The sequence below is a fragment of the Molothrus ater genome, chromosome 1, assembly GCF_012460135.2.
Source record: "Molothrus ater isolate BHLD 08-10-18 breed brown headed cowbird chromosome 1, BPBGC_Mater_1.1, whole genome shotgun sequence".
Lineage (NCBI taxonomy): Eukaryota > Metazoa > Chordata > Aves > Passeriformes > Icteridae > Molothrus > Molothrus ater.
The window spans coordinates 122,277,489-122,285,520 of NC_050478.2; the positions used below are offsets into that span (position 1 = coordinate 122,277,489).

General features: G+C 36.2%; 1 long non-coding RNA gene across 1 annotated transcript; it reads left to right on the plus strand.

Annotated features, from left to right (window-relative positions):
* The first annotated feature begins 1,426 nt into the window (after positions 1-1,426).
* LOC118684146 (uncharacterized) lies at positions 1,427-7,453 on the plus strand. The gene is made up of 2 exons (XR_004979777.1): positions 1,427-1,505; positions 6,370-7,453. It is a non-coding gene; the product is annotated as an uncharacterized LOC118684146 (long non-coding RNA).
* Positions 7,454-8,032: the final 579 nt, after the last annotated feature.

Here is an 8,032-nt window from a genome sequence, read left to right on the forward strand (position 1 = left end):
TTAAACCTCACAAACACATTTATGTTGCCTCAATTACTTATCTTTAATAACCACAATGCTTTACATAATATCTTCCAAAACAAGGAGTTCAAAAGAATGTTAATTTTGATTCTGAATTTTCAGAAATTATCATATTTTGGTATAATTTTGAGGTATCTATGTAAGAGCATTTTGGCTCTTCTTCTTTGTTTTACTGTTAAAAATTATCTATTTTAAAAATTTCAATTAAAGTTCTTTTTATTTTTAACTTGCTATTTTTCTTGTTAATTTTTTTTTTGTTAATTAAGGACCAGGTTTTTACTAGATAACTCAATTAACTCAGAACAACAAAATTAATTCCAATTAAAAGGAAAAAAAACCACAAAAGACAAACCAAACATTTTAACATTTTTCCTTTCTTTTTTCTTTTTAACTTCTGATGCTTGCAAAGATAAAAGCTGTGCAATTACATCTCAGCAGCCAGAATGCTGAATTTCATTAGATTTGTCAATCAGAAACCTCAATTTACTTGCTCAGTTTCATAAAATTTAGAAGCAGGGAACAGAATGGTAACCCAGTTTTCTCTCTGTATGGCTGCAAAATTATTTCCAGCCTGTTTATTTATTTGGTAGTGTTTTGGCCAGTTATTTTAAAATTGGCTAGCTGTGGTCTACTCTTTGCTCTCCAGGGAAATTTTTCTATTGGTTAACTCACAGTCAGGTTTTTCTTTTTCCCCTACTGATGTATTCCCTTTATTAATTTTCTCCCATTACTCCTAGTTATACCTCCTTTTACTATGCTAAATAATTCCTTTTATGCTAAATAATTCCTTTTTTCCATTTTTGAGTTATCACTCTGTAACTTTGCTGTTCTCCTTTTTTTATGGAAACTGTCTCAAATTGGCAAGGTCTAAAATATGCTGAGTTCAATCTGCTATAAAGGACTTTATTGACAATTACTTTAACTTAAACACAGTCCTGCTTTAATAAGCTCAGCGAAAACTGAAGTTTGAATAATTTTTGTTAACTGAAGCAAGAAATCTATTAAAAGGAGCCCTCTATTTTGAGCTGTTTTGTAGTGATGTAATGGGGCCAAATGATTAAGCATAGCTTAGATAGCCAAAATCCTCTGGGTCAAATTACCCTGTCTGCTGAGAAGCACAACAGGGCTGAAAGAAACACAGATGCCGGACAAATGTTTCTGCTAAGAGGAAGAAAACTATTACAAGCCTGTCCCCTTTTACCAGGGCTGAAGGTAATTTCACTCTGCTCTCCTTCCCTCTCTGCATTTTCCTGAAGGCTGGAGACTGCCTAGTGCTGAAAGCTCTGGATACCCTCTCCCAAAACACTGCCTTCTCCTCCTGTCTGAGGGAACCGGGGCTCGGTGCTGCAGATTTGGCCTCACTCTGATCCTAGCTGGAGGAGAGCTGGATGGGCTCATTAACTGCATGTACCTGCAAAGCAGAACGCCCTCTTGCCCAGGGTCCTGCAAATGACTGAGCCATTGAGGAGGAAACATGCTTCACAGTGAGTAGCATCTGCAGACAACTTTTCTGACAGGCTTTGATCAAACTTCATGCCTGGAACGGCCCAGCTAGGGACAGGGACAGCAGTTCGAGGCCAGCAGCCACTGCAAAGGGAGATGACAAGGCAGAGTGAATGTAACTCTTACATTCTCAAACAAGGTAACAGGTTGCCCAGTAAACCTCGTGGCATGCTGGGAAAACTTGGATAGTAACAGATAAACATAGACAAAACATGTCTAGTTTTCTGAACTCTCTTCTATCTCTGCTTCTTTTCCCTGGAGAGACCCCTAAATTTAGTTAGAGACTTTTACACCAGCGAGCTGACAAGGATGGAAAACCCCTGCAGTAATGCTGTGCTGATGCATGCTACCACCATGGTTACAGCAGGAAGGCTTCTGCTCTCTGGCGCTGTGCATACGACATCAGTAACTCTCCATTTGCATCAGGGCTGCTTTTGCAAAACAGCAAGTGGATTCTACCCTGGCTGCTGTTAATAGAAGCTGAGGGCTCATTCCCTTTGACAAAGCCAGACATGCTTTAAGACTACCTGTGTATGGGCACCTGGGTTTTTTTCCCTTCAGCTAGTTATGTTTGTAAAACTTTAGTTTCTGCATCTGAAACGACTGGGCCCTCAAATATGTGTTGATAATTTATTTTATTCCATTTAATTCTCTAAACTGCTGTGAATTTTTACAAAACTTTCAGTGTCATAAAGGCTGTATTTAATACATTATGTTTCCTGATCATTGTATTAGTTCTGATAAAAAGTCAGTTTTCTCAGATTCATGTTATTTTGCAGTTTAAATCTGCTTTTGGAATATTTTATCTTGTCTTGCAATATGATCTCTTGCTGAGAACACCTGAAAATTGACAGAATTTAATGTAGGCAAAAATCCTACAAGTACTGGAAAATTGTTACACAAAAAAAAAATTCATTTCCTTTATATCTTGATATAATTTGTTTTAAACTATTCTGCAGTCCCTTGGAGCATGCAAAAGTGCTCCATATAAACAGGTCCCTCTCCTCTTGTTCTTTAGACTGTAGTGAGGCTGCTGAAAGATTTGAGTGATGGTGCAATGCTTTAAATTAAATATAGATTTGGGGTTCTGAGCCTGCTGAGTTGAGTGCTGTAAACACTGGAGGACCAATCAAAACAAACCTAAGTGACACAAGTGATCTTCATTGAATCATTTGGCATTTCTCTTGACTTGTTTAGAGACAAATGCTTTTTTTTTCTTTTGGTGCAATATTGTTTCTAGATCTACTCTGAATTTTCATTTACAGAGAGTACATCACAAGATAAATAGCATGCTTTTACCTTGAGCATCTACTTAAAAATGTAAAGCATGAAGCAAGGGAGCTGTGGCATTTGGAGGCTCTGTATTCCATCTGTGATCAACTGTGCTTTCTGTTTTACAGTATCTTTGCTTCATCATGTGTTGTTTATGAGAAAAATTTTCAACTTGAAATTGCTGTGGCTGAGAAGAAAAAAGCATAATGTGCATGTGTGTGTGTGTGTGTGTGTGTATTCATTAACATTTGGGGTAGCAGGTGTTGAGAGCTCTTTTTCCTTGGTATGAATACATTTAGCATCAGTGGAAAGCACTGAGACATCTTATGCTGCATTCTTTTGTGAGCAGCAGCTTAAGATTCTTTTTATTGCTTCACTAGAAGAGGACCAAGCCAAGGCCCTTCTCCAGTGCTAATAACTCCAGAATGTTGCTCAGCTAAGTGGTGAAGAGAGCTTATATGCTGAAAATATTTCAGTTACCAGAGAAAAACAGAACAAAAAATCCTCAAATTTAAAAACATTTTAATTGCTCCTGAAGCAGGGATAAGAGGGTCAAAATGCCATCTTACAACTTTATTTTTTGAGTGCAGACACTCATTGGAAAGGTTGGACTTGAGTTGGAAGACTAAATGATTGTGTAAAGATATGTTTTTTTAACTTCTGTCATTAAAGAGCCAGGAGGCATAGCAGGGAAGTCCATGGAAGGCTATTTATTTATTGTTTTTTCCTTCTTGCTCTGTGAAAGAGCTTGACCTTTCCAGTGGTGTTGATCTGGTTCTTTCAGAGGCCTTTTGCATATGCAGTGATCATGTTCACCATTAAAAATGTGACTAACTATGGAGAATTTCTTTTTTAGCTGCTGCAGAAAAATGTGCTCCTTTGTCAGAAAGGGAGACTATGGAGTAAAATAAAGATTAGGCCATTTCAACACCAATCACTTATTTATGCAGTATAGAATATCAACACAGAGAAATAGGGAAATAATGAACAACCCATGCAGAGGTGACTTTAGGAGAGAATAGACTGAGACGTTAAAAAGTAAACAAACCAAGTCACTGATGAGAGTGATGCTTAATACAAAACGCACCTTTCCCCTTTGAAGGGCAACATCACACACCTGGAATGTCTCAAACAGGCTGAGAAAAGAAAGACTAGTTAGTGGCCAAGAACACCCTGATGTTCTGTGCTACAAATTGAAAGTGAAGGTTACTTTATTGTAGACTTTATCTTAAAGCAGTAAAACGGGTAGCTGCAGCTACAACTGAAAGTATTGATTTTGTAATTTCAGCAAATTAAGAACAAGACAGGAAACCTATTAAACCTTTCCACTGATTGCCAGGGCACTTTTTGGTGATGCTGGTGCTGACATTAAAATTACATGCGCCTGTCTCTTTAAAGCCAAATATATACATTTTACAGAAGATAGTGCCAGCTAACATGCTGAAAAGGGATCTTTATAAATCTGTGTAATTTCACATTTCAGATGTGAAACTTTTGAAGCCTGATGACATGAATGTCAAGCAGCACATCTAAAATTTTCATAAATTATGGTTCATGTTAGATGTGCTTTCATTACATTTTAATAAATTAAAATTTTCACAAAGCCAGATTTTTTATAATAATAGCAAAGATTGTAACGCTAGTAATAGCATTATCTGTCAGAACATTATGAGTAATGATTATGTAAAAATCTATGTAACAAAGGCTAACAGAAGAAATGATCAAATTATATTCTTCTGTATCTTGTATAAAACAAGTTATTTTATTATGGTAGCAAAAAACCAACTTGTCTTAAAGCAATATTTAAATTACTTTTAAAAATCAGTGTAATTAAATTCATGTGAATTACAACAGTTAAGATCACTTGTTTCATAAAGGATTGTTTTAAACTTTTGCTTTAATATTACTAAGTATAAATTAAAGAGCTGTGTCTTTTAAAAAGACAGTATTTCTAATGGTCCTTTGGAAGAATGGGGGAGAGGAAGGGAAATTATACCTGAATCTGCTCTGAACAACTTATAAAGATGTAAGTTTCCAGTTTATCCGATTCATAAATATTTTGTTTCATCTGAGCTAGTATTTGGCATCATTCCAGTGTGTAAACAAGCATCGGTTTTACACACACAAATCTAATTTACAGGGAAGCCATCATCTGCATTTACCGTAGTAGCCAGCAGTTTGTGATGTGCCTGTAACAGAAAGGCACAGTGATAGAAGAGGACGTGGGAACATAAACTTCAAAAGAGATTGGATTTGTAACAACAAAGGCACTCTTAAAGTGTGGGGGAACACTGCTGAGAGACTGTGAGCCAAAAGTCTCCTTTAGAATGGACTTCAGGAAGTTGTAGCAGATATTTACACCTAAACATGAATGAGAATTCAGAAGCTTATGTTGCTAGGGAAGCCTCAAAATAGTGTATGAAAATGAGTATCAGGTGTGAAAATATGTATCTAAAGATAAAGGTGAGAATAGGTCAAGTAAATTTAGTAGTCAGAGAGATCTCAAAATAAGTAGGAGGGAAAACCTAAGAGGAGTGCAGAGCTTCAAAAAAATGAACAAAACCATTTTTCTCTGTTGAAGGAGAAATGCACATGGGCAATGCTGGAGTGCTCTAACCACCCCTCCAAGCCCAGAAGATGCTGGGATAGCAATGGTTACTCTTTCCTGCATTCTCTCTTCAGCTTCCCAGGAATGACATGCCTGATTGTACAGACCAATATATTTTCTCTTTGTTTTCGTGGCAGATATGCCAAGCTATCGAAGCCTGCCAAAGTGGATAGTGCACATTACATATTACAAGTATATTCAGATAACACCTATAACTCCACAAAAGCATTGGTGCTTTATTCTACTGCAGAGGCAGAAAATTACAGACACATCCACCTCCCATGCTCTTCATAATCTGGGACTTCACTGAAGCTGGAGCAAAGACTGTGAAGAGCAGAAAGATGCAGCAACAGTAACTACAGGTGCACACATAGGTTATTCGCTGTGGCCTGTATACTTACAGGTGGCCACCAGAATAACCACTCCCAGAGGGTGATGATTTGTAGGGCTAGAGGAAAAAGGTAGGTTTTTAAGGAGGAATCTAAAGGGATAAAAATCAGTAGCTGCTTGACAGATGCTACTTCATTTGGTACTGGGTGGCTTGAATAATCCAAGAAGAAACTTCAATTTACCTTTCTTGAATTCCTTCTGGCCGTTTGACAATGCTGAGATTTTATTAAACCTACTGTGAGTTTAAGCTGTCTGATTTTTTTCTTTGAACAACCTTTCTTCCTACTAAAGGTTGTTTTCTCACTTACTTGTAGCAGATACTCACTACCTGCCACTCTCCTATAGAGCTATAATTTTGCCAGAGCTGTGATTAGTGGTGTTTCCACTTAAATTAAATACAGGGTTTCCAGGGTTTTTTTAAAGATTTGTCAGAACTCTTAACTGCATTTAGTTTTTTAATGGAATGTTCCAGTTTTGAACTGGAACATACGCATGTATATGTTTTACTTATTCATATGTGTACTTATGGATTTAAATACAAATAGGAACCAAAATCTCCTGCTTATTGGTTTCAGGAAGGTGAAAGAACAAAGAATGACTGTGTGATGGAAGGTGCAACCTAAAGTGTTCAAGTCCGTCCTTTACTTGATTTAAAGTGAAGATTAGAACATCAGTCTTCAACATCCAGAGAGAAGACCTGAAATTTGGACTGAAGTAATGCCTAATAATTTTTTTTCTGCAATACAAGAGATGGATGGAGACATAAACAAGAAGAACTAGTAGCCAAGTAATGTGGAACAGTTGCTGGAATGTTGCACAAAAACCATAATGTAGAGTGGTATGTAGGTCTGCCACAGTCCTGGGAAGGGCCCTCATTAAAATATTTTTTATGTTATGCTGCAGAACTTGCTTTTCATATGAAACACTTGGAGAATCTGGCTTATGACTCAAGACAAAATGAGAGAAAAAAATATTAAATATCCCAAAATGTTGTCGTGTAGGAGAATCACATCCTGCACACCTTTACACTAGGAGAATTGAAGGATTTTTGACGCTCGTGAATCTATGCTCAAGAATGGACATCTGCACACTGGAAAATACTGATCCTTCTTAAAATTTGATTTTTGCCTTGAAGCCTGTCCAGAAGCACAGAAACAGAACTGTCCAAAGGTCATTCAAATTGTATCAACAAGTGATAAAGTCTTTGGCAGTAAAATGTTGATTTTATGGAAGGTAATTGCAGACACCGATGCCTCAATTTCTTAGTGTGTTGTACATGAAAAGAGCAAAATTCATTTGCATAGTCAAGAAGACTTTACGTACCTGGAAATGTGAATGAGTTGGAAATACTGATGTTGTGATACTAACATGAAGTTTTCAAGGGCTGATTTTCAGTACACATACAGTGAAAATAAACTTATATTTGAGGGTTAAGGAAGTCAATAAAGTTTAAGTTAATAAGACTTCTTGATAACAAGACTATGCTAGTGAAATTACCAGAAACACTGGAATGTTTTTAATAAATTGTATTATTTTGGACTTAGACCTTAATGAAATGTCTCTCAAAATTTCACAGAAATTGTATAAAAATAGTGGAAGCAAAATAAATTCTTAGCAACGTAAAATAAAGAGAGAAATAAAGATTTAAACCACCTGAAACAGGTTGTTGAACTGACTAAATCACCATTCTTGGATGATGTCACCAAAGTAGATGAACTAAGATCTATAATTACCTTCACATCAATAATAGATTTTGCACTAGAAATTGTGATTTTTTTTGTTGAAATTGAAATATAATGTAATTACAAATTTTGATGAGGAAAATAGGAAAAGAGAAAAGAAAATTCTCACAATTTATTTTCTTCTGAATACAGTGTACCCCATTCACATATAATATATACAGTAGGTACTGCCTGTTGGAGTCTGCGCAGTATTTTTTTTTGTATAGGTTCTGATTTTCCTTGGTTTATTCTTTCACCTAGGTAAGTAAACTGATAGGAAACAAGTGTTCCTTTAGGAAGAATTGACTTTTTCATTGAGAAATCATTGAGTGCTAAATACACTTTGATGACCTGAAAAATGTTTCTAAGGATAACAGAAGGGAGAAATCTTTTGAAGTTTAAAGACAATATCTTTTTTTCTTTCACTGCATTCAAACAAGGAGGGGGGAGAGAGATGACTGGGAAGACAGAAATATGTTTTCAGTTTATGGAATTCAGTGGTGTGTGAAATTCATAA